The 26,423-nt window shown below is 44.0% G+C and overlaps 1 long non-coding RNA gene across 2 annotated transcripts; it reads left to right on the top strand.

The window, feature by feature from the left end:
* On the top strand, window positions 1-20,532 carry LOC141991613 (uncharacterized). 2 transcript variants are annotated; one of them, XR_012640405.1, is made up of 5 exons: window positions 1,012-1,475; window positions 1,909-2,012; window positions 17,409-17,540; window positions 18,255-18,459; window positions 20,461-20,532. It is a non-coding gene; the product is annotated as an uncharacterized LOC141991613 (long non-coding RNA). The 2 variants fall into 2 exon arrangements; XR_012640406.1 differs by lacking the exons at window positions 1,012-1,475; window positions 17,409-17,540; window positions 18,255-18,459; window positions 20,461-20,532 and adding exons at window positions 1-108; window positions 4,169-4,948.
* The last annotated feature ends 5,891 nt before the right edge of the window (window positions 20,533-26,423 follow it).

The following is a 26,423-nucleotide window of genomic DNA, read 5'->3' as shown; positions in this document are numbered from 1 at the left end:
CAGGTCATGTTCTAAGCTCTTCATCCACATAGGCCCAAATGTGGTCTTCAGGCCTTTAAAATGTGAGACAAGGGAAGGACACAATGGCAGCAGAAAGGAAAACATGCAGTGAGTTCTTTCTACAGGGTGCATTAATAGCAAGAGTGGCAGGAGGTTTTCCCTGCTGCTAGTGCCTGATTTTGCCCCACTGATATCAGTGGGCGCATGACCATTGATTTCAAGGGAACAGGATCAAGCCCTTAGTCTCTAGGGCTGGGATTTTCAAAGCACATGGCACCAAACTCCCATTCAATTTCAATAGATTTGTGCCCCTAACTCTCCTAGACTCATTTGGAAACCCTAGCCAATACCCTTTTTGTGTGTACACCTACGTACTTACACCTGCCAGAACTGGTTGGAAAATGTGGAACGTTTTGAAATTTTGATGAAAAACCAGAAAAAAAGTCAAATATTTTTGCAAACTTTCTCCTCTCCCACCAATTATCCAACCATTTCTAATACCTACTGTATTCAGCTAACATTGCTGTGTGAGCACGACCCATTCCAGGACCTCTGTGAACACGGTCATGGCTAGTGCCCTGGAAGACAAATGAATAAAACAGAGGAAACAGGATGTAACATCAGTAACAGCTGCAGTCAACACTCCTGCAGTTGAATGAAAACCTCCACAAAGCCCCAGCCCATCTGAGCATAGTAAACATAACTGAAAACTCTTCTTATCAGGAGAGGCACAATATTACTCCGAAGAGTATCTCTGCAACAGCAGTTCCCATAATGGGGTATAGGGAGACTCTTTCGGACAGTGGTCTGTTCCCAGAAGGGAGATGTACTAGAGTTCAGCGGGCAATGAACAAGTGCCCAGATTAGTCACCATCACCACAACAGGCACTAATTGCCACCTGCATTGGCAGTCTCAGCACAGAAGCCAAGGGCTGAATGGGTATGGAGATAAAGTATATTTTCAGCATCATATTATGGGTGGTCACTTCATGTCATAGCACATCACATTAGCCAGATGTTATGGAGAAGTCTGCCCATGCTGTACCTGTTCAGTGAGTAAATACAGGATTTTGCTTTCCTGGGTTGGCAATCTGGTCCCTTTCACGTGCATTAAATTAACATATACATTTAAAAGAGAGAGACAAACAATAAAAGAGAATAGAGGGTATAGGCTTTCTGCTCTGCTTCACGTAAACTAGGTGTGGCCTTCAGTCTTCTGCAAGTTATTAATGTAGCCTTCACTTGGAGAAGGTTTAGACGTACACCTGCTCTAACCTCTGTGCCTTTTTATGAGTGAAAAGTTGTATATTCATATTAAATCATTCAAAATAAATAGCTTGAAACACCACCTTCTACATAAACCTTCTCTTTCTGCACTGGATAAACATGACAGATCATCTCCTAGTGAAAACATCTAGAGGAAAAACTGCACCTTTTCTTCACTCTGTGTGTGTGTGTTAAAGTTAAATCAGCAGGTAAGTGTGCTCTGCGTTGTATTTAAAAATCTCAAGAATGAGTTGAGGCTCCACCCTGCATTTCCTGTCTGGGCCATGTGAAGGGGAGAAGAAGCTGTAATGGCCAAGCAGAGGTTCCTGGAGCCATTCTGCCTGTGTGAGGCAGAATGGCACAGAGGAGCACAATCAGCAGTGCTGCATGCCAGTAGCTGGGAGGGAGGGGGATGGAACCTGACCTTTTCCTTGTGAAGCCACCAGGTTTATCAGGCATGCCCCTTCCTAGAGAATGAGAGGATACCCATTTGGGAGTTCCAAGGGGGGGAGAAGTGAGGGGAGAACGGGGAGGGGGAGGAGATGTACCTCTCACATCCATGCAGGACAAGGCAGAATTATGCCCTATATGGCTCAGCTTGGTGTAGCTGCAAATGTATATCAAATGGTTCTTTGTTTTCAGAGGAATCGTGTATTGCATCTCACTAGCAACTCTCACAGAACTGCCTGAGTGTGAATTGTTCAAGCTGTTCTCCACATGTCACATCTGCAGCAGGAAGTGCTAAGGTACAGTAAGTGTGACAAATTTCACTTCAGTGCTTGCATGCAAGCTCCCATCTCACTACTTGGCTAGACAATATTGCTTTTGATCTCAGTTGAACCGATTTAGCATACCCAGGGTTGATATGTAGTAAAGGCACAATCCACAAAAACAGCATAAAAAGTACTGGTCCCAAAAAACAACCAGCACCCAGTGTATCAATAGAGAGTTTTCAGAGTAGCAGCCGTGTTAGTCTGTATCCGCAAAAAGAAAAGGAGGACTTGTGCCACCTTAGAGACTAAGAAGTACTAGTGGCACCTTAGAGACTAACCAATTTATTTGAGCATAAGCTTTCGTGAGCTACAGCTCACTTCATCCGATGCATTCTCTAAGGTGCCACTAGTACTCCTTTTCTTTTTGCGAATACAGACTAACACGGCTGCTACTCTGAAACCTTAGAGACTAACAAATTTATTTGAGCATAAGCTTTCGTGCACGCATCCGATGAAGTGAGCTGTAGCTCACGAAAGCTTATGCTCAAATAAATTTGTTAGTCTCTAAGGTGCCACAAGTACTCCTTTTCTAATAGAGAGTTTGATATCTGAGATAGAGCAATGTCACTCTGTCCCAAGATTCAAGGCTAGGGAGTAAAACGAGGGTGGTGCAAAACTAGGAGCAATTTTCAAGAATGTTTTGGGTGAACATTCTTATAATTTAACTGTGGGTGATTTTGCATCTGCTAAGTTTTGCATTTCTGCAACATTTTGCAAAATCTCCTTCCTCTCTTGAAACATGCAAAAATTGATTTTTGGACCAAAAGGAATTTCCAAATGTTGAGGTTTTTGCTCTAAAATAGGACCATTTTTAGGTGAACTTTTTAAAAAATCCTGTTTGCGAGGCAAAAATTCAGTCCAAAACTTGCATGTTTTTCACAAAAACTTACATTTTTGCAACATCACAAGAAAACAGAAACCCTTTAGAGTTAAAGATTTTACAATCTGATTATTTTCACTCAGCCCTAAGATAAACATAGAGGGGCCAATTGACCCCTGTGCTGCTGCTTGAGCGGAAGCAGTTTGTGCCTTCCCTATTCAGAAGCTTTGGGGGTGAGTATGGCTGCAGACACAGGATAGAGAAGCTAGAAGGGATGCATTAAGTCATGCCGCTGCTGAGACACAGAAATCCCCAGCCACACACTGTCTTTCCCTTAGGGCTCTTGGATAAGAACATAAGAATGGCTATACTGGGTCAGGTTTCAGAGTAGCAGCCATGTTTGTCTGTATCCGCAAAAAGAACAGGAGTACTTGTGGCACTTTAGAGACTAAGGGTATGTCTACACTACGGAATAAGGTCGAATTTATAGAAGTCGGTTTTTTAGAAATCGGTTTTATATATTCGAGTGTGTGTGTCCCCACAGAAGTGCATTAAGTGCATTAACTCGGCGGAGTGCTTCCACAGTACCGAGGCTAGAGTCGACTTCTGGAGCGTTGCACTGTGGGTAGCTATCCCACAGTTCCCGCAGTCTCCGCTGCCCATTGGAATTCTGGGTTGAGATCCCAATGCCTGATGGGGCTGAAACATTGTCGCGGGTGGTTCTGGGTACATATCGTCAGTCCCCCCTTCCCTCCCTCCCTCCGTGAAAGCAAGGGCAGACAATTGTTTCGCGCCTTTTTTCCTGAGTTACCTGTGTGGACGCCATACCACCGCAAGCATGGAGCCCGCTCAGGTAACCGTCACCGTATGTCTCCTGGGTGCTGGCAGAAGCGGTACGGCATTGCTACACAGTAGCAGCAACCCATTGCCTTCTGGCAGCAGACGGTACAGTACGACTGGTAGCCGTCCTCGTCATGTCCGAGGTGTTCCTGGTCGCCTGTGTGAGGTCGATCAGGAGCGCCTGGGCAGACATGGGCGCAGGGACTAAATTTTTAGTGACTTGACCAGGTCATTTTTTTTAGTCCGGCAGTCAGTCCTATTGAACCGTCTTATGGTGAGCAGGCAGGCAATATGGATTGCTAGCAGTCCTATTGCACCATCTTCTGCCGAGCAGCCATGAGATGTGGATGGCATGCAGTCATTCTGCACCGTCTGCTGCCAGCCAAAGATGTAAAAGATAGATGGAGTGGATCAAAACAAGAAATAGACCAGATTTGTTTTGTACTCATTTGCCTTCTCCCCTGTCTAGGGGACTCATTCCTCTAGGTCACACTGCAGTCACGCACAGAGAAGGTGCAGCGAGGTAGATCTAGCCATGTATCAATCAGAGGCCAGGCTAACCTCCTTGTTCCAATAAGAACAATAACTTAGGTGCACCATTTCTTATTGGAACCCTCCGTGAAGTCCTGCCTGAACTACTCCTTGATGTAAAGCCACCCCCTTTGTGGGTTTTAGCCCCCTGAAGCCAACCCTGTAAGCCGTGTCGTCAGTCGCCCCTCCCTCCGTCAGAGCAACGGCAGACAATCATTCCGCGCCTTTTTTCTGTGCGGACGCCATACCAAGGCAAACATGGAGTCCGCTCAGCTCACTTTGGCAATTAGGAGCACATTAAACACCACACGCATTATCCAGCAGTATATGCAGCACCAGAACCTGGCAAAGCGCTACCGGGCGAGGAGGCGACGTCAGCGCGGTCACGTGAGTGATCAGGACATGGACACAGATTTCTCTGAAAGCATGGGCCCTGCCAATGCATGCATCATGGTGCTAATGGGGCAGGTTCATGCTGTGGAACGCCGATTCTGGGCTCGGGAAACAAGTACAGACTGGTGGGACCGCATAGTGTTGCAGGTCTGGGACGATTCCCAGTGGCTGCGAAACTTTCGCATGCATAAGGGCACTTTCATGGAACTTTGTGACTTGCTTTCCCCTGCCCTGAAGTGCATGAATACCAAGATGAGAGCAGCCCTCACAGTTGAGAAGCGAGTGGCGATAGCCCTGTGGAAGCTTGCAACGCCAGACAGCTACCGGTCAGTTGGGAATCAATTTGGAGTGGGCAAATCTACTGTGGGGGCTGCTGTGATGCAAGTAGCCCACGCAATCAAAGATCTGCTGATATCAAGGGTAGTGACCCTGGGAAATGTGCAGGTCATAGTGGATGGCTTTGCTGCAATGGGATTCCCTAACTGTGGTGGGGCCATAGACGGAACCCATATCCCTATCTTGGCACCGGAGCACCAAGCCGGCGAGTACATAAACCGCAAGGGGTACTTTTCAATAGTGCTGCAAGCTCTGGTGGATCACAAGGGACGTTTCACCAACATCAACGTGGGATGGCCGGGAAAGGTACATGACGCTCGCATCTTCAGGAACTCTGGTCTGTTTCAAAAGCTTCAAGAAGGGACTTTATTCCCAGACCAGAAAATAACTGTTGGTGATGTTGAAATGCCTATATGTATCCTTGGGGATCCAGCCTACCCCTTAATGCCATGGCTCATGAAGCCGTACACAGGCAGCCTGGACAGCAGTCAGGAGCTGTTCAACTACAGGCTGAGCAAGTGCAGAATGGTGGTAGAATGTGCATTTGGACGTTTAAAGGCGCGCTGGCGCAGTTTACTGACTCGCTTAGACCTCAGCGAAACCAATATTCCCACTGTTATTACTGCTTGCTGTGAGCTCCACAATATCTGTGAGAGTAAGGGGGAGACGTTTATGGCGGGGTGGGAGGTTGAGGCAAATCGCCTGGCTGCTGGTTACGCGCAGCCAGACACCAGGGCGGTTAGAAGAGCACAGGAGGGTGCGGTACGCATCAGAGAGGCTTTGAAAACCAGTTTCATGACTGGCCAGGCTACGGTGTGAAAGTTCTGTTTGTTTCTCCTTGATGAAACCCCCCGCCCCTTGGTTCACTCTACTTCCTTGTAAGCTAACCACCCTCCCCTCCTCCCTTTGATCACCGCTTGCAGAGGCAATAAAGTCATTGTTGCTTCACATTCATGCATTCTTTATTCATTCATCACACAAATAGGGGGATGACTACCAAGGTAGCCCAGGAGGGGTGGTGGAGGAGGGAAGGAAAATGCCACACAGCACTTTAAAAGTTTACAACTTTAAAATTTATTGAATGACAGCCTTCTTTTTTTTGGGCAATCCTCTGTGGTGGAGTGGCTGGTTGGCCGGTGGCCCCCCCACCGCGTTCTTGGGCGTCTGGGTGTGGAGGCTATGGAACTTGGGGAGGAGGGCAGTTGGTTACACAGGGGCTGTAGTGGCAGTCTGTGCTCCAGCTGCCTTTGCTGCAGCTCAACCATACACTGGAGCATACTGGTTTGGTCCTCCAGCAGCCTCAGCATTGAATCCTGCCTCCTCTCATCACGCTGCCGCCACATTCGAGCTTCAGCCCTCTCTTCAGCCCGCCACTTACTCTCTTCAGCCCGCCACCTCTCCTCCTGGTCATTTTGTGCTTTCCTGCAGTCTGACATTATTTGCCTCCACGCATTCGTCTGTGCTCTGTCAGTGTGGGAGGACAGCATGAGCTCGGAGAACATTTCATCTCGAGTGCGTTTTTTTTCTTTCTAATCTTCACTAGCCTCTGGGAAGGAGAAGATCCTGTGATCATTGAAACACAGGCAGCTGGTGGAGAAAAGAAAAGGGACAGCGGTATTTAAAAAGACACATTTTATAAAACACTGGCTACACTCTTTCAGGGTAAACCTTGCTGTTAACATTACATACATAGCACATGTGCTTTCGTTACAAGGTCGCATTTTGTCTCCCCCCACCGCGTGGCTACCCCCTCAACCCTCCCCCCTCCCTGTGGCTAACAGCGGGGAACATTTCTGTTCAGCCGCAGGCAAACAGCCCAGCAGGAATGGGCTCCTCTGAGTGTCCCCTGAAGAAAAGCACCCTATTTCAACCAGGTGACCATGGATTATATCTCACTCTCCTGAGGATAACACACGAACGGATGTTGCTTGAACGCCAGCAAACATACACTGCAATGCTTTGTTGTACAATGATTCCTGAGTACGTGTTACTGGCCTGGAGTGGTAAAGTGTCCTACCATGAAGGACGCAATAAGTCTGCCCTCCCCAGAAACCTTTTGCAAAGGCTTTGGGAGTATATCCAGGAGAGTCGCGAATGCCAGGGCAAAGTAATCCTTTCACATGCTTGCTTTTAAACCATGTATAGTATTTTAAAAGATACACTCACCGGAGGTCCCTTCTCCGCCTGCTGGGTCCAGGAGGCAGCCTTGGGTGGGTTCAGGGGGTACTGGCTCCAGGTCCAGGGTGAGAAACAGTTCCTGGCTGTCGGGAAAACTGGTTTCTCCGCTTGCTTGCTGTGAGCTATCATCTTCTTCGTCCCCAAAACCTGCTTCCGTATTGCCTCCATCTCCATTGAAGGAGTCAAACAACACGGCTGGGGTAGTGGTGGCTGAACCCCCTAAAATGGCATGCAGCTCATCATAGAAGCGGCATGTTTGGGGCTCTGACCCGGAGCGGCCGTTCGCCTCTCTGGTTTTCTGGTAGGCTTGCCTCAGCTCCTTCAGTTTCACGCGGCACTGCTTCGGGTCCCTGTTATGGCCTCTGTCCTTCATGCCCTGGGAGATCTTGACAAAGGTTTTGGCATTTCGAAAACTGGAACGGAGTTCTGATAGCACGGATTCCTCTCCCCATACAGCGATCAGATCCCGTACCTCCCGTTCGGTCCATGCTGGAGCTCTTTTGCGATTCTGAGACTCCATCATGGTCACCTCTGCTGATGAGCTCTGCATGGTCACCTGCAGCTTGTCACACTGGCCAAACAGGAAATGAGATTCAAAAGTTCGCGGTTCTTTTCCTGTCTACCTGGCCAGTGCATCTGAGTTGAGAGTGCTGTCCAGAGCGGTCAAAATGGAGCACTCTGGGATAGCTCCCGGAGGCCAATACCGTCGAATTTGTCCACAGTACCCCAAATTCGACCCGGCAAGGCCGATTTAAGCGCTAATCCACTTGTCAGGGGTGGAGTAAGGAAATCGATTTTAAGAGCCCTTTAAGTCGAAATAAAGGGCTTCATCGTGTGGACGGGTGCAGGTTTACATCGATTTAATGCTGCTAAATTCGACCTAAAGTCCTAGTGTAGACCAGGGCTAACACATTTATTAGAGCATACTGGGTCAGACAAAGGTCCATCCAGCCTAGAACCTGTCTGCTGACGGTGGCCAATGCCGAGTGCCCCAGAGGGAGTGAACCTAACAGGTAATGATCAAGTGACCTCTCTCCTGCCATCCATCTCCACCCTCTGACAAACAGAGGCTAGGGACACCATTCCTTATCCATCGTGGCTAATAGCTGTCATAAACATACAGCTAAGGGTATCATAAAATCCCTCCTTACCTGTAAAGGGTTAAGAAGCTCAGGTAACCTGGTTGGCACCTGACCAAAAGGACCAATAAGGGGAGAAGATACTTTCAAATCTGTGGGGGAAGGGTTTTGCGTTCTCTCTGGGTCAGGGAGGAATCGGGACAGGGAAAATACATCTCCCAAAGGCCTACTTGAACTAAGCATCTAGATTACAAAAATTGTAAGTAAAGCAAGGAAATGTGTTAGTTTATCTTTTGTTTTAGCTTGTGAATTTTCCCTGTGCTAGAGGGAGGTTTATCCCTGGGTTTTTTGTAACTTTTAAGTTTTGCCAAGAGGGAAATCCTCTGTGTTTTGAATCTGATTGTCCTGTAAAATTACCTTCCATCCTGATTTTACAGAGGTGCTTCTTTTACTTTTTTTTCTTTATTATAAAGTTCTGTTTTTAAAGAATCTGATTGGGTTTTTAGTGTCCTACAAACCCAAGGGTCTGGTTTGTGCTCACCTTGTTTATTTTTCAAGCCTCCCCAGGAAAGGGGATGTAGGCTTGGGGGGATATTTTGTGGGAATAGGAACTCCAAGTGGTCCTTTCCCTGATTCTTTGTCTAAATCACTTGGTGGCAGCATACCTTGGTTCAAGGACAAATAGAGATTTGTGCCTTGGGGAAGTTTTTAACCTAAGCTGGTAGAAATAAGTTTAGGGGGGTCTTTCATGCGGGTCCCCACATCTTTACCCTAGAGTTCAGAGTGGGGAGGGAACCCTAACAATAGCCATTAATGGACTTAACCTCCATGAATTTATCTAGTTCTCTTTTAAACCCTGTTATAGCCCTAGCATTTTAGTTGCCCTTCTCTGAACCTTTTCTAATGCCAGTATATCTTTTTTGAGATGAGGAGACCACATCTGTATGTAGTATTCAAGATGTGGGTGTACCATGGATTTATATAAGGGCAATAAAATATTCTCAGTCTTATTCTCTATCCCTTTTTAAAGGATTCCTAACATCCTGTTTGTTTTTTTGACTGCCGCTGCACACTGTGTGGATGTCTTCAGAGGACTATCCACGATGACTCCAAGATCTCTTTCCTGATTAGTTGTAGCTAAATTAGCCCCCATCATATTGTATGTATAGTTGGGGTTATTTTTTCCAATGTGCATTACTTTACATTTATCCACATTATATACTGGCATTAGAAAAGGCTCAGAGAAGGGCAACTAAAATGATAAGGGGTTTAGAATGCGTCCCATACGAGGAGAGATTAAAGAGACTAGGACTTTTCAGCTTGGAAAAGAGGAGACTAAGGGGGGATATGATAGAGGTATATAAAATCATGAGTGGTTTGGAGAAAGTGCATAAGGAAAAGTTATTTACTTGTTCCCATAATATAAGAACTAGGGGCCACCAAATGAAATCAATGGGCAGCAGGTTTAAAACAAATAAAAGGAAGGTCTTCTTCACACAGCGCACTGTCAACCTGTGGAACTCCTTGCCTGAGGAGGTTGTGAAGGCTAGGACTATAACAGGGTTTAAAAGAGAACTAGATAAATTCATGGAGGTTAAGTCCATTAATGACTATTAGCCAGGATGGGTAAGGAATGGTGTCCCTAGCCTCTGTTAGTCAGAGCGTGGAGATGGATGGCAGGAGAGAGATCACTTGATCATTACCTGTTAGGTTCACTCCCTCTGGGGCACCTGGCATTGGCTACTGTCAGTAGACAGGATACTGGGCTGGATGGACCTTTGGTCTGACCCAGTATGGCCTTTCTTATGTTCTTAAATTTCATTTGCCATTTTGTTGCCCAATCACTTAGTTTTGAGAGATCTTTTTGAAGTTCTTCACAGTCTGCTTTGCTCTTAATTATCTTGAGCAGTTTAGTATCATCTGCAAACTTTGCCACCTCACTGTTTACCCCTTTCTCCAGATCATTTATGAATAAGTTGAATAGGATTGGTCCTAGGACTTACCCTTGGGGAACACCACTAGTTACCCCTCTCCATTCTGAAAATTTACCATTTATTCCTACCCTTTGTTCCCTGTCTTTTAACCAGTTCTCAATTCACGAAAGGATCTTCCCTTTTATCCCATAACAACTTAATTTACATAAGAGCCTTTGATGAGGGACCTTGTCAAAGGCTTTCTGGAAACCTAAGTACACTATGTCTACTGGATCCCCCTTGTCCACATGTTTGTTGACCCCCTCAAAGAACTCTAATAGATTAGTAAGACATGATTTCCCTTTACAGAAACCATATTGACTTTTGCCCAACAATTTATGTTCTTCTATGTGTCTGACAATTTTTTCTTTACTATTGTTTCAACTAATTTGCCTGGTACTGACGTTAGACTTACCGGTCTGTAATTGCTGGGCTCACCTCTAGAGCCCTTTTTAAATATTGGTGTTAGATTAGCTATCTTCCAGTCATTGGGTACAGAAGCTGATTTAGAGGACAGGTTACAAATCATATTTAATAGTTCCAAAATTTCACATTTGAGTTCTTTCAGAACACTTGGGTGAATGCCATCTGGTTCCGGGGACTTGTTACTGTTAATTTTCTCAATTAATTCCAAAACCTCCTCTAGTGACACTTCAGTCTATGACAATTCCTCAGTTTTGTCACCTACAAAGGATGGCTCAGGTTTGAGAATCTCCCTAACATCCTCAGCCGTGAAGACTGAAGCAAAGAATTCATTTAGTTTCTCCGCATTGACTTTGTTGTCTTTAAGTGCTCCTTTTGTATCTTGATGGTCCAGGGGCCCCACCGGATGCACCAGAGAGACAGAAAAAGAAAAGTTACTTGACTGACAGACTAGAGATTTTGGATTCAGAGTAGCAGCTGTGTTAGTCTGTATCCCTAAAAAGATTTTGGGTGCCTCAGTTTTTGGGTGCCCAACTTAAGACACCTTAAAGGGGCCTGATTTTCAAAAAAACCCCAACGACCCTGAGCCCAAAATTCAGGCCTCAACCATCTCAAGTAGGGCAGCCAAAACTGAGGCTCCCAAATTGTTAGTTACTTTGGAAATTCTTGGCTTTTTTGCTTTAGACAAAACAGAAAAAAACATGTTTTTGTCATGTACTGAAACTGCTTCAGGAAGGATACAGTTGATTATCTTCATCTCCGGATTTAACTAATGAAAGGGTCAGTTTCCCTCAGTACATGTGAGTTTTGAAGAGTGGGGGGTTGCTACTTCTCAGTATGCAGAAGGCACTGCTTTTCTTTTTAATAATTTCCTAATTACTCTCAGTTTTGGACCATCTGTGATTTTCTTACTGGCTCAACATATTGCATTTTGATCCATCTCTTCACTAATAAACTGTGTATAGTTTGTAAATAAAGGCAGCTGTACTTTGAAAATTCGCGACTTGAGGCGAAGGTCAAAACCTTCCTGACTCTTAGGGCTGGTCAAAATTTTTCCATCAGAACTGTTTTTTGACAGAAAAATTGATTTTAAACTAAACAAAGATTTTGGTGAAAAGTATCTACTGCCTGTGGATAATTTCAATTGAAAATGATGCCACTGTATCTCATGGAAATTGTACTTTGGGGGATTTAAGCTTCCATTCTCTTCTATGGGATGGACTCTCTTGCCAGACTACATCTCTCATGATGCACCATGGCCAGGGACTATTATGACACTCTCCCTTCCTCGCACCAAGAAAGTGGAGCATTATGGGAGACGTAGTCTGGCTAAAATCCCTGGCCCATAGAAGAGAATAGGAGCATAAGACCTGAACTCCACTCCCATGAAGCATAGAGGTACCCGTTTTGAATTGAATTTAACAGAAATATATATGTAACAGAAATGCCTAAATTTTCAGTGCAAAATAAACAAAACTATTTTCTCTAAATTTTCTGAGAGGGAAAAACCCCTTCGTTTCTCCCCAGCTCTGCTGACTCTTTAACAGACCAGGCTCCCTGCTTTGGCCCCAGGAAGAGTGAGCAGTGCTGTTCAGACTGGCTTGGGAAGAGGAGTGGACTGGTCCTTGTTCAGCTGTCCCACAGTCCCAGCAGTGCTGGAAGGGGATGAGGAATAGGGGCAAATTGGCAGCTTTGGTGGGAACAAGGAAGAAAAGCAGAGAAACAAACTCCACATCTCCTTCCAGCACCGTGCAAACTTCCCTTTGGCTCTGCATACATCCCTACAGCCTCATTGCATTGACTCTATGTTCGATGGCAGAGCAAAGCTAATCTCTAGCGTCCCCTTTGGCTCACACCCTTTCCCATTCCACCAGCTGGAGAACCGTACCTCTTCCCTGCAAAAGGGTATCATGGCAATGAATGGTTCGTACACACCAAGGGAAGGGAGGTGAATGGGATAATAGGAAAGTCCTTTCTACATACTCTAGATACCCATTCATCTCATTTTATCCACTAGAGGCCGTGCTTTTTTGCTGCTGCCACAAGGGGGTGTGGCTACTTCCCCTAACTGCAGACATTAAGTGGAAAAAAATATTGTGGAGCCTGCTTTTTTATAGTGAGGTGGATTCCAACAGCACCCCTCAAACGCATCTGCCACAACTGCAAGAAAAAGGAAAGTACATAGCTGACCTGGAGTACTGTGCCCCACACAACAACTATCCTGCTTGGGAGGAAAAGGCTGCCTATAGCCTGGTGGAGGGCCACATATAGGTCCTTCCCTGTCCCCCTTTTGTTTTAGAATAGTCCTTCCACAAGACAGGAGGTCGCTAGAAATTTGCAATGTGTGGATTTGATTTTAAACATATGTTTTCCAGGTTACCATGTGTCCTGTATACGTTGCACAGATACAGCATAAAATAGACATGCCAGATATCCTCCCTTATTTAACAGTGAGTAGCTAGGGTAACAGTCAGTCAGTGCTTAATTTGTGCCAGGGTTTGCCAGGGCTGAGCCCCAGCACTTCTAAGCTTGGCAGTTCATAGCCCCAGTACCGCTCGGCTTGCTGTATAAGTTATGTAAAAAAATTGCTGGATCCTGAGCACCTCTTTCATTACAAATTAAGCACTGCCGTCAATAGAAACAAATAAAATCCACAGTCCCTCTCCTCCCACCCCACAGAGGGGGGAGGGATAGCTCAGTGGTTTGAGCATTGGCCTGCTAAACCCAGGGTTGTGAGTTCAATCCTTGAGGGGGCCATTTAGGGATCTGGGGCAAAAATTGGGGATTGGTCCTGCTTTGAGCAGGGGGTTGGACTAGATGACCTCCTGAGGTCCCTTCCAACCCTGATATTCTATGATTCTATGAACTGCCTTGTGTAGCTATTACCAAGTCTGGTGAGAAGAGATTTTGAACAGGAAAGAAAATTTGATTTCTACCTGGCAGTAAAATTGTTTATTTGCACTCAGTTAGACCAAGATGAAAGAGAAAAGAAAGGAGCCATATAACATGAGAGATATTACGTCAATTATATGGACAAACTTTTGTTGCTCCATGCTCAGAACACAGTCATCTGCACGACTGATGTTCAGAGTCAGCACTCCTGGAAAGGAAATCTGCTTGCTCGTCAGAGAATGTGTTAAAAATAAACACGCTTTCCTCACCACCACACATAACTAAGTCAGTAATGCATTGCAAAGGGGGGCACCAAGGTCAGGGACATGGGGTGAAATATGTGTGGAGGACTGCCCTTGAGGCCTAAGGATATTTATCAGATCTTAAGTGGGATTTAGGTGGTGAATAGCTGGTGTGATGGTTACAGAGTTAGCTGCAGATCTGACCCCTCTCTGCTTTCTCTGGGTGCAACCCCACAAGTATCAGGCCTCATGCCTTCACCTCTCTCAGGGTGGAAGCCTTGATTCTTCCACTCTTAGATCTGGTCCTGGGGTATAGCACTCAGTATTGACTGTGCTTACTCAACGGATCCAGTTAGGTTCTGCATTTGTGGTTCTTCTCTTAAGGAGTCTAGCGATATACTGAGCACTCAGACAGCCTTCTTAAACCAAAGTATTGTTTAATCTTTACAGTAGGAACAAAGCATAACATAAGAGAAAAGGGTTTTAAGACAACAGAAGGGCTACAAACATGTGTGTCTTACCTGAGGCCCTAGACAGGCCTATCTTATCCCAGATCCCACAGGGTCTATTCTTCCAAACAGTTCCCAGCAACTATATAGCCTCTGGACAGAGACAGTCCTCAACTGTTTCTAGTCCTTTTCATGTGTTGCTTCCCAGCATCAGCCAGACAAGCTCTGTTATTTAGCCGGAGCCTGGAAGGTAAGCTCTTCACAGTTAATAGCTCAGGCATTGTCTCTTAACTGCCCTGAAATCTTAGCTTGGAGGTATCTTACCTCAAGTCATTATTTCATTTCCTGCTTGTTTTTCCAACAGCCATCTATTAAAGCAAACCAATATAGTCATACAGTAAATATTCCAATAACCAGGTCAACATACAGTATTCATAGATTATTGAAGAATGCCCTTCCCTTGTAGTAACTGCAAGTTTCAGACCACGTGACAATTACACAGCAGGTCCAAACATAATTCCAGTTTAAAGGACAGAAATAACATACTCACAGTACCATACAGCAACTCTGACACTACAGTGTATCAACACTGCAGATTAATTATTAATACTGTAACTCACATATCAGTAAAGGTATTTCTGCCCTGGAATTGAAAAGATCCCTTGCACAAAGATAATGGTTGAGGATAACTAATACAAGATGACATTATTTTGTGTCATATCTTTCCTACAAACTGCATCCCAAAATGTTTCGCAAAATCAAATAAAATTATAAAGTTAAATTAAATTATACATAGTACAGGGAGACAAATAGTAAAGGTATAGGCAAAGGGTCAAATGGGATCTGAAAATAGATGCAGAGACAATGAGGCTGTGAAATACAGGATGGCTGTTCCAGAGAACAGGAGCTGCACAGAAGAAAGTTCTTGCATCAACAGTGCTAAAATGAAGGGATAGAGAGAAGGCTGGGGATAGTTTAATAGTTTATAAGGCCAGAAGGGACCATTGTGATCATCTAGTCTGATCTCCTGTCCAACACAAACCATAGAACGTCCCTGAATTAATTCCTATTTGAACTACTGCATCTCTTTTAGAAAAGCATCCAGTCTTGATTTAAAAATGACCAGCGATGGCGAATCCACCACAACCCTTGGTAAATGGTTCGGTAATGGTTAATGACCATGACTATGTGCATGCCGTATTTCTACTCTGAATTTGTCTAGCTTCAGCTTCTAGCTCTTGTTACACCTTTGTCTGCTAGACTGAAGAGCTCATTATCCAGTTTTTGTTCCCCATGTGGGTACTTAAAAACTGGGATCAAGCCACCGCTCTTGAAATTCTTTTTGTCACGGTAAGCAGATTGGGGAAAGGAGCAGTGAGACAACAGTTCTGTGAGGTAGGGTGGACTAAGTCCAAAGAGAGAGTATCAGGTTATAGTCACAACAATCCAGTTGACCTCCTTTTTCCAGATTCAAGGCAGGATTTTAAAAAACGCTCAGCATTGGCCAGACTCCGCCTTCACAGAAGTCAAAGAGAATTGATTTCAAAAATGGGTCAATGGGGCTACATGCTTCAAAGTTAAGCACATACATATGTGCTTTTGCTGGTGAGGCTTTCAGGTGAGGCTGTCATTCTGCTTATTGGTTTCTGTCTTCCATTCACTTAGCTAAAGATGTTTACTATTGGAATATGAAGGGTCAGTACAACTTTATCAGAGGCACAGTTAAACCCGGGTTGAGTGCTGACTTGCTTAACTTTGCTATGTTTAACAATAAGATGATGAGATCAATAATATACTCCATTACAGCCATTCTAAATCCATAGTTAGTGTCCTCTGGAGCAATAGAAAGTTAACCATTAAAAAAAGTTAGTACATTAAAAAATTCACCCAGATACTGTTGCAGTAAACTTCATCCCATTTATGGGCTTTTGAATGGTCTCTTCCTTTCTCTTACTACTTTTCTTAATTAACAGAGATATTTGTATTATTAACACAGGCTTCTGCCTGCACATTTTCATCTCCTATGAGATCTTATAGTGATACTGACTTTACAACTTGGCAGCATTTCCATGGTGAAGGCTAAAAAACCAAATGATTGAGGGCTTGGCTACACTTGCAAGAGCGCATTAAAGCAGCCCCGGGAGCCCTAACTCCCGATGCGTCAACACTGGCAAGGCACGTAGAGCGCCTGGACTCTGCAGCTGGAGCGCTCCTAGTAATCCACCTCCATGAGAAGCATAAGACTTACTGTGCCCCGGCTGAAACGCCCGGGCGTCAGTGTGAACGAGGTGTTGCGTTACTGCGCTGTGATTGGCCTCCGGAAACGTTGCATAATCCCCTGAAGTCAAGCGGCCACTCTGGTCATTGTTTTGAAATCAGCTACAGGAATGCAGATATGCCCTTTCAAAGCTCCATTTCTGACAGCTGGCATGCTTATCTGCCCCGGGACAAAGCAAACCATTAGTGTGGAACGCTGCTGTTGTGAGTGTGTGTGAGGTGGGTCTGCTGCTGTCTGAACTTACAAGACAGCATGCTGACATGCTCTCAGCCCCCCAAAAACCCACCGTCTCTTCCCCCACGTATACACAACACACTCCACCCCACCCATTTGAAAAGCACGTTGCAGCCACTTGCACACCGGGATAGCTACCACAATGCACTGCTCTTTGTGGCATTGAAAGAGCTGCCAATGTGGCCGCGCCAGTGCGCTTGCAGCTGACAGTGTAAACACACAGCAGCATTTTCCCTGCAGTGGTCTCCGAAGGCTGGTTTAATTCCCAGCGCTCTACATCTGCCGGTGTAGCCATGCCCCGAGAGTCACTGACTTATTCAGACAGGGATCTGCAACAGTAGTCAAGGGAATGGCTTAAGACAGCTTCTCAAGCTATCTGATGTGGGGGACCGGCAATTTTTTTTCCCCCAATGTGTGCACCGACTGGCAGCCGGTGGCTCGCGGACTGGCACCGATCCACGGACCACCACTTTGAGTAGCACTGGCTTAAGAGTCTAAACAGAAAGGCCAAGATTTTCTAAATCAATTATGAGTGCTTAACTGTATGCATATGAATAGCCTATTGACTTCACTGGGACTACCCACTTATGCAAAAGTTAAGGACATGCATAAAACGTGGCTGGATCGGAATTTTATTTGACAGGTTTAAATGTTTCTAAAAATCTCAGTTTTCCAATTCAGTGATTGTTTTTTTCTTTCAGATTGAACAGTGCACAGGTATAAAATGAATTAATTCCAGGATGTCTATATCAGCTGCAGGTGCAACGGGGTCTGAACTAACTCCCTCTCTCACCCATTCCTGCTCCTCTTTCACAGATATTCCCTTTGAAAAGGTTTGAGTTTAACTATAGTTGTGATGAACACAAAAACCAGTAGGGGGATGCCTGAACTGACTATGGCCTGTGCTCTGGTAGGGGTTAATGAGAGACAAGTTTTCTGTGTGCACAGATTTACTATTGCATTCAGTCTTTTAATTAGTGTTTTGAATCTAGCTAACATTCAGAAGCAAAAACTGTAATAGAAACACCTTAAGGGGGATTCCAGCAAAGGTTACCCAGGAAGCCTTTACAGGTTTCAGTACCAGGTAGTTTCTTGTCCTTTATATAAGAAGTTTATTGTCAAAGCCATCCATGCTTAGATGTTATTGTGATATCAGAGCAGGAGTATAAAACCACCTTAATAACCGTCAACAGCAGGAAATGTGATCAGAGAGGAGGAGGAGCTGCTGGTTAATCAGGGCAGCAAAGGTTAGGTGGGAATGGAATCAAGAAGAATAGGACACCGTGGGTTCTCTCCGCCATAGTTTCCTTCCGCTCTACCCACACCATCAACCTTAAACTGAGATGTGTAGTAGTGCCCAATCAGTGGCACCTACAGATCCCCTGGGGAATAATGAAACCACAAAAAGAGCAATCACACGACTAAAGGGCAAGTGGGAGGGTGACAAAACCCAATCTATATATACTAGCATAAAGTAGCCAGAGAGTGGCTGAGAAGCTGGGACAGACAGTAAGTGCGGAATCACATACATTTCTTCTTTCCTCTAGGAAGAGATTGGTTCTTCCTGATCCGTACACAGTCATGCCATAGGATGGACAGACACACCACCCCACTGTTGAGCGGGTCAGACAGCCAAACTCCACTTCCCTCTAACCAGTGTCCCCAGTTTATTCTGCTATGCTCCATATCCTGATCTGTCTCCTCATTGGCTGTGCTGTGCCACAGGCCAGCAGCTCAGATCACCTCCTCCAGGTAATGGTGTCAGATAAAGTGTTAAAAATAAATAAATGACAAGATTCTGTAAAGGAAGCTAACATGGAGTGTAAGTTAATTTTTTTATTGGCATTTCTGGCTTGCTCATCCGAACAGTATCTGGGCAGCTGTGTGATTTAATATTAAGGCAATGTGAGCTTAGCAAACATGTTACCAAAGCAAGACCCTCTCTCAATCCAGTTGAAGTTTCATGATATTTCCTCCTCTCCCTCCCTCTTCTTTAGAGCACCATTCGCCCTTGGCATCCCTTTGCCTCCTGCTCTTCACTCCCTTTGCCGAACACCTGCTGTCCCTGGTGCCTTATATTTGTGCCCCTGCTGAAACAGGCCCTAGAGCTACCAAATTAATGTACACCTGGGTCTGTGTTCTGGGAGCTATAAAACTCAGATGAACCCAGCCACACCCTTGTTAGGCACATTAAGCAATAAAGGCCAGACCATAAAGTGTCAGGAAATGAGAGCATATAGTTGCTCTGTGCGAATATATCCCAACTTTCTCTTAGGGGATATATTTTACTTTAGGGTTTTGTTGAGCCTAACTGGTTCATCTGAGACATTGAGATGGTTAAATGGCCAGCACTTATCTGACCTAATGTTTATTATGAAAATAGTTACATTCTACATATGAAAAGCCAAAGCTCTTAAATCTGACCTTCACATTTATACAGTATACATGATTTCTGGCGGGGACTTAGAGAAATGACTCTTTCAATAAAAAACTCACCAGAAATCAGCAGCACTCCTTTCCAGTTCCTTAACAGCGATTGTATTTCTTTCTTATTAAGATGAAAGGAAGCCTCCTCTTCCTGCTGCTACACAGGCAGGTTGCATGAGCAAGGTCTACAAGGAAAGATAAATAAACAAACCAAACCACCACCACCAGAACTTCCCAGTAGGCTCATCAAAGAGGCATAGTTACCTATTCAGCTGCTGCAATATATCTACTGAGGAACATGTGAATACAGGATACAATGAAATTGGAGGGAAATGTTAGGGTTATACAGTACTTGTGGATTATTGATGAGGAGCATGTGGTGGGGGAAATGGAAGATAATTAATTATGGGGGAGATCTTCACCTTACAGATTAGGCCTTCTGCAAATATCACCCAGGAAGTCAGTTTAATACCAGAGCCTTTGGAGGAGGAATAAAAAGCAAAAATGAGGAGAACCTCCTGCCTGCCTAACTCAGAAAAGTACAACCAAAAATAAGCTCCGCTAGATTTTAATTGAGGGCCTTGGTTTCTAACGACCTTTAGATAGTCCCCCTTTCAAGAGTGTTAGGATAGCAAAATTTGCTGGATTGACATTGCTGAATACTGAAGCCCCTTTACTCACAGCAGACAGCCACCTTATGACTAGGGAGGGGGAAGATGGTTAGTATTTAGATAAAGGTAATATTTGTATTCAGGGAGCCTAGGGCTCAGGAAATATTTGTTCCCTTCAGCGTACTCAGTTACTTACGACAGTTGCACATGCAAGTGGATAGTATAGCAGGCCATAATTGTCTATTTCCATTCACAACAGCCCATTTTGCATTTGTAATTATGGATACATGTTGTGCATCTAGTTTTTGCATACAAACTAGTTCCTCCTTCCTTTTTTGAAAGTTTGGTCTTGAATGTTTCTCCTCCATCATGAGTAGCTTTAACTCCCTCATGGACATCTGCTTTGTCTTTCTATAACAAATGCTAATCAGCTCTCAGGAACATGACTAGCAGGTTGTTTGACTCATCTTCAGAAATTGGACCCAGTATGTTGCAGTTCCAGAATTTGTGTGTGTGTGTCATGATGGGAAAGCTTGTCTCTCTCACTAACAGAAATTGGTCCAATAAAAGATATTACATCACCCACCTTGTCTCTGCAATATTCTGGGACCAACACGGCTACAACAACACTGCATACAGCAAGATGAGTATGTTCTCAGTTTGGCTGCTCTCACTGACAGTCAGTGACCCAATTTCTTGGTTTACACTTTTGTAGGCTGGACAGATGGTGTTACGACTATAAGATGATTATCCCACAGCAAATCCCTGGCCTTAGTCATTCTCCCACAGAAGGTGAGTCAAGTAGAAAGTATGACCTTAATCTTCCTTCACCTGAAGACACTTATAAGGAACTGCGTGTGAGACAAAAATAAATATTGAGGGTTGGGCTATGACTCAGGAGCTCAAACTTCAACCCTATTCCCAAACCCATCTTTCTGCTTTTCTAGGAAAGAGAGAATGCTGTCACTCCTGCACTTACATGCTTGAGGGGATAGAATTCATACTTAGGGGATTCATGATGCATGAAGTGGAATCATAAAGAGAGCACTTTGGGCTGGATCCAGTGTCCATTGAAATCAATGGGAGTCTCTCCATTGATTTCACTGGGCTCTGGGTCAGGTTCTTAGTGAGAGGTAAGATGGCAGCACTCTTGTTCTGTGTCTGTACATTGGTGAACTGGATCAAGACTGTGGTGAGCTTACTGCCTGGAGCTTGTCCGTTCCTTGGTGGGCTCTTTATATTTCCTGGCACCAGCCCCACGTGGCCTGGCTGCCAATGTATTTTAAAATCAAAATTACTTTAAACTCAAACCTTGAAAGCAGCCAGTGTCTTCTGAGTGGAGTAGTTTCTCATTGCTCTCCCACAGCCTAGGATGAGAACTTCCAGGGGGTTGCCAGTTTACCAGCAGAGCAGCATCTCCCTCCAGGAGCACTCCCTCACTGAGAGCAGGGCTCTTAAGTGCTGCTTTTCCTGCAGGGTTTTGTTTTGATTGGCTGGGGGATTAATTGGTTGATTGGAAGGGAGGGGAATCTTACCCTACCCTTCATTATAAGGCTCCTGGCCCTGGATCCTTAAAGAGACAGCTGTCTCTTCTCATTGAGACTCAGCCTTACCTTGGTACCACTTCCTCTCTCCTATGTCTGCTCCTGCTGTCACCAGGGTTTTTGTACAGTTGGTGTTATTTGGAATGGGGTAGCCTGGGCCTCCTCTGACCCCTTGATTCTTCTGTACTTAAAGGGCTGTTGACCAAAAAGCAGGGTGGTGCTTTTTTTTTGTGCCCCTTCTGTCCTTGTATATTTCATGTACCTACTCATTGCTCTTAATTAGTATATGAACTATAACATGCTTATCCTTTGGTAGAGTAAGGGAGAAGAGAATGGATTTTGTTCCTTTACTCTGATGAGCATGCATAGCAATTAGAGGAAATGTTATCCATGTACAATATTGTTAATTTAGCAGACACAGCTGTAAATGCCACCATCTTGGCCGACAACAGGGATTGAACTGGAGACCACCAAAGCTAAAATCATGAGTCTACAACTTGAGCTAAAGAACCAAAAGCTCTCTAGCACTGAGGAGTAACAGACTTTCGTCCTCTGTGGACTGAGTATAGTGGGGGGACAAACAACACACCATGACCAGTGGCTACATAATAATCTTCTTTTCATTCCTTCAGGTATAAGAGAAACATGATTGCGTACCGTTTTATTTCTTCTAACAACTGCTTTTGAAAGAAGTCAGAACCCTTCTTCCTCCTTTTCAGATAAAGACTCTTGCCTGTGTCATGATGTTTACTTTTTAATATTACTGCTTTTACTACCCTCTTTCAAATTTCCAGTTATTGGACTATCACATGGGTCACTCCATGAATCACAGAAGCTCAGAGTCCAACACTTATTCAGGCAAACACAGGGATCAGTCAAAAGTATCTTTATTGTAACTTGTAGGGTACATGGTTGTTCTGTTTAAACGTATTTAACTTAATACATTAGCCAGATAAGCTAGGACAGATTTTGTATAATATATTTATTGGCCTATTTTAAATGCAGTAAGTAAAATACTTTTAGATCTAGGTAATGTAAAACATACATAATCCAAGAGAAAAGAAAGGGAAGGGAAGAACAGGTACTTGTAACTTATGTCATGTGCAGATTCTAGTTGCATGCTACTAGGTAGTAAAATACTTTAGTTTGTCCTTTCAGGATTAGAGCCTGATGCTGAAAATATTCCTGTACTCAAGTAACTTTAGTCATGCAAGTAGTCCTACTGAGTTCAGTTTGACTATAGATATAAATAAAGTAACTCAGATGTGTAAGAGTTTGCAGAGAGTCAGGCCATTTCATGGAAAATATTCCACAGAATATATTTTTCCACTGTTGCTAATGTATTTTTGAACTTAAGTTTTTGTTATCCAGTTTCAAACTCTTTTTCTTCCCCTTCTCCCATCAACTGGGATTGGGTTATTGTGGAAGCATCCACCATCATCATCTCTCCCAGCTGGCACTAAGTTTCAATTACATTGTTTTAAAGGGCTAATTTTTTCAGAGAATCATGTCACTTGCTTAGAGATGAAAACGAATGGGGTTAAACGTTAGAGACCAGAATCCCAGTACTGGTTATTACTATGAAAATAATTTCTTCAGACCCATAAATGTGCATTGTGATTTTTAAAGAGTAAGTCAACCTCCTTGCCCCAAACAGATCACAGTCCAAGATACATGTATTACATTTAATTGTATTAGACACATTCATTCAACAAACTACAAAACAATGACAAAACTGAAATTAACATATGTGCCAATGAACCAGAATATTCAAACAGCTGATTTACATTTCTGACCTCTGAGATTAATGACATTTGGCACCTGCCTATCTCTGTTGAAAGCCAATTCTGTAGTTCCTGAGCATGGAGATAGAGAGCCTATATTACAATGAGAATATTAAACACCAAGCAGAAATGTAAATGTAAGAAATGATGGAACCCATCTAATGTCTGAACTGGGGACCACAGTACTTATAGTTAACTGCAAACGAGCCCTGCCAGTCAGGTTTGAGTGCACTTTCTGTTGTCCTTATTTTTCAATCCCTTGGTATCATTCTATTCCACCCTTTCAAAATGTGCTTTTGTTTATGTGCCATGAAACACTAAATTCAAGAGTGCTTCAGAAAGGACAGGGTTAAATAATTAATGTTAAGGGGTTTTCTGAATATTGCTCATCAACCAAATAATGCCATTCTCCTAGAGATAAGGCATCTGCATTTTGGAACTTGATCCAAAGCCCAGTGAAGTCAGTGAAAAGCTTCCCACTGGCTTTGTATCAGGCCCTTAATGAATACTTCAAATTGACCTGTTTGCCCCTGTGTTGTGGTTCTCAGCTCCTGCTCAAAAGGGGGAGCTCTCTCTCACGTGGGAGAAATTTAGCTCTCTGGAAAGGGCCAGCAGAAATTCTAAACACACCCATGTAAGACTTAAAGTGTTGCCTTGGTGGGCTTCATCCAGGTCCTCTGCATAGAGGCAAATTTCAGCACCTAGACATCTGTCTAAAATTGTGATCCATTTGCAGATCTAAAATAAATCATTTCCAGAAACGTGGATTTAGGGAAAAAAACTGAATGACGACACAGAAAAACAAACAGTCCCTCCCCAGCACAGGTTTTTGTGCCACAATGATGTCACACAGAGTGGTAGTGTGGAAGGCTTTCTAGCCGGATCTGTTTGCTCTACCACTTGTTGGGAGAGATCCACTAATGGAATGGAGGGCTGATGTGTAACTGTGGAAATCTTGAAGACCAATGACAGTCCACTTCACAGAAAGGCTTTAGCACCCCAGCTGGAGAGTTTTAACCGTATGCAAAGGAGAGGTGAGAACGCTATGAATGGATGAACATTAGTGACTGAAAAGCAAATACACTCCTGATTCCCCCACAGAAGGCCCCAAATGAAGTAAAAGTATTATGAGATGTGGCAGCAGCCAGACTGCCATGGACCACAGGCCTTTTACGCGCTGCTGAAGCTGTTCACTTTAACTCTGAGGAAGCGGTCCTGTTTTCCGAGGCAGCATGGGTTTTTTTTTTAGGGGATTACATGGTCTGCAGTGGTGTCTCTTTAGTTGGCCAGCCATGTCTGTAAAACACAGATGGAAAGGAGAGAGAGAAGGGAGGCAATGTTTAACTACAAGCATACAGAAATGTGTACATTTTTAGCAACAGAACACATTGAAGCCTTTACCTTGTCCCAGAAAATTCAGTCTTTGGATACCAACCCGCTTCTTTAGAATGATTGACACCAGAGTCTGATCCACAGTCTGCTGAAGTCAGCTGAAAGTCTCCCATTGACTTGAACAGGCTTTGGACCAGGCCCTGACAGCCTACTATTAAGAACATCAGTGATCTGAAAATATCCATTTACTTTATATACTCTAGACGCCAAAAGAAGGATTGAATATTTTAGGGGATTGATAATAGAATGCAAAGTCTTTCACCATTTGGCTGATGGAAGAGACTAATTCCCAATGGACAGATGTCCCATCATAGAAACTGCCATTGTATTTGTCACTGTTGTTGGCCGTCTCCGCAGAAAGACAAAGGACTGGATGGGCATAGGGACAAAACTACCCTCTCACTCTAACCCATGACTCACAGCAAATGAACTGGTGCATGCTGGCTTACCCCCACCTCGCACTCTAGTCCACTTAGAATGAACTATCTGGTGGACAATATTGCATGTTCTGTACTTTCCATCATTTTTATTGCCTCAGTTTTGGTATTAGAACTATATTTAGGCAATCAGGATCTTTGTTAAAATTTAATCTGAAACTGGTTGCTTATTTTCCCCCTAAAGTCATACTTACTATTTGGATCCCCAGATCTGGTTGCCCGACGTTTCAGGCTATGTCTACACTAAGGCCATTGCAGACATAATCCCAGAGTAACTGTATAGATACAATGTACACTGCAATAGAAGAAGATTTTCTGCTAGGATAGAAACACTATTATCTCCCTGAATGACATTAGCTATGCTGACAGGCGCACTCTTATGTCGGCATAGCTGTGTCTACGCTGGAGTTTTTGCTGGCATAGCTATGTCAGTCCAGGATGTGGTTTATTTCACACCTCTAACTGACATAGCTATGCTGGTAGTTTTAAGCTTAGACCAAACCTCAGATGAGTATGACTTGAGCTGGGGAAAAAGCAACAGGAGTCAATGAATGCTTAAGGAACAACTACCTTGTTTGTGTTCAAAATGTCTTTAAAAAAGTTTTAAAAAATCATTCGTACTTAAAGAGAAAGCAGCAGGTAAGCCTATGACACAAGATCTACCATTACCCCAGTATTCAATATCAGCACAAAAGAGATGGGCCTGGGCTGGGAAGTTCAGATCCGGAATCATATATGAATGCTGGTCTGACCAATTTTGACAAGACTGAGCACTAAAGTTTGTCTCTAGATCAGGATCAGAGTGGGTTCAGATCTGGTGGTTTTGTATAGGTGAACCTATAATTAAGAGGTACACTTTGAGCACTGGAGAAAGGGGAGCTACTGATAATTATTTATTAATTATCTGTACAACAGCAGCAGCAGGCGGCCCATTGTGCTGGGAATTGAGCAAACCCATACTCTGAAGAGATTACAATCTGACTATGTGGCAAAAGACAACAGAAAGATACAGACAGACTGGGGAGCACGAGGGAAGAGTGAGAGTTAAACAATGCAAGAAGCAGAGGTCACAGCACACCAGCTGTCAGTCTAACCATCAATGAGTTTTTGTAGGCATCATGGCAGAGGAGGAATTTAAGGACAATGTGGTGACTTTGTAGATTTTTATGAGGAGCTCTTTCCATGGACCTCTTTTTCCCAGCACAGCCCTCTCCAGTGATCCATGAAACCTATGGGTATTTGCACATGGAAGAATTTGTAAAGGGGCACACTGAAAAGGCCCTCTCACCTGAGGGACATTCTACTCCATTAGCACCTCCAAAAACCAATCAGAAAAAGCAAATGACTGTTTTACAAATGGAGTTTGAAATACTTGTCAGATCTTCACACCCTAGAAGATTTCTCAGTCATATTAACAAAGACTGGAGATTTCAATTCAGTGCTCTGGAGAGATAGTAGATTCAACCAGAATAAAGCATCCATTCCCGCCTATCCCAACCAGCAGCAAACAATGAACTCTTC

This window comes from Natator depressus, chromosome 7, assembly GCF_965152275.1.
Source record: "Natator depressus isolate rNatDep1 chromosome 7, rNatDep2.hap1, whole genome shotgun sequence".
Taxonomy (NCBI): domain Eukaryota; kingdom Metazoa; phylum Chordata; order Testudines; family Cheloniidae; genus Natator; species Natator depressus.
The sequence above is the reverse complement of the archived record's forward strand: the minus strand, read 5'-3'. Positions and strand labels throughout refer to the sequence as shown.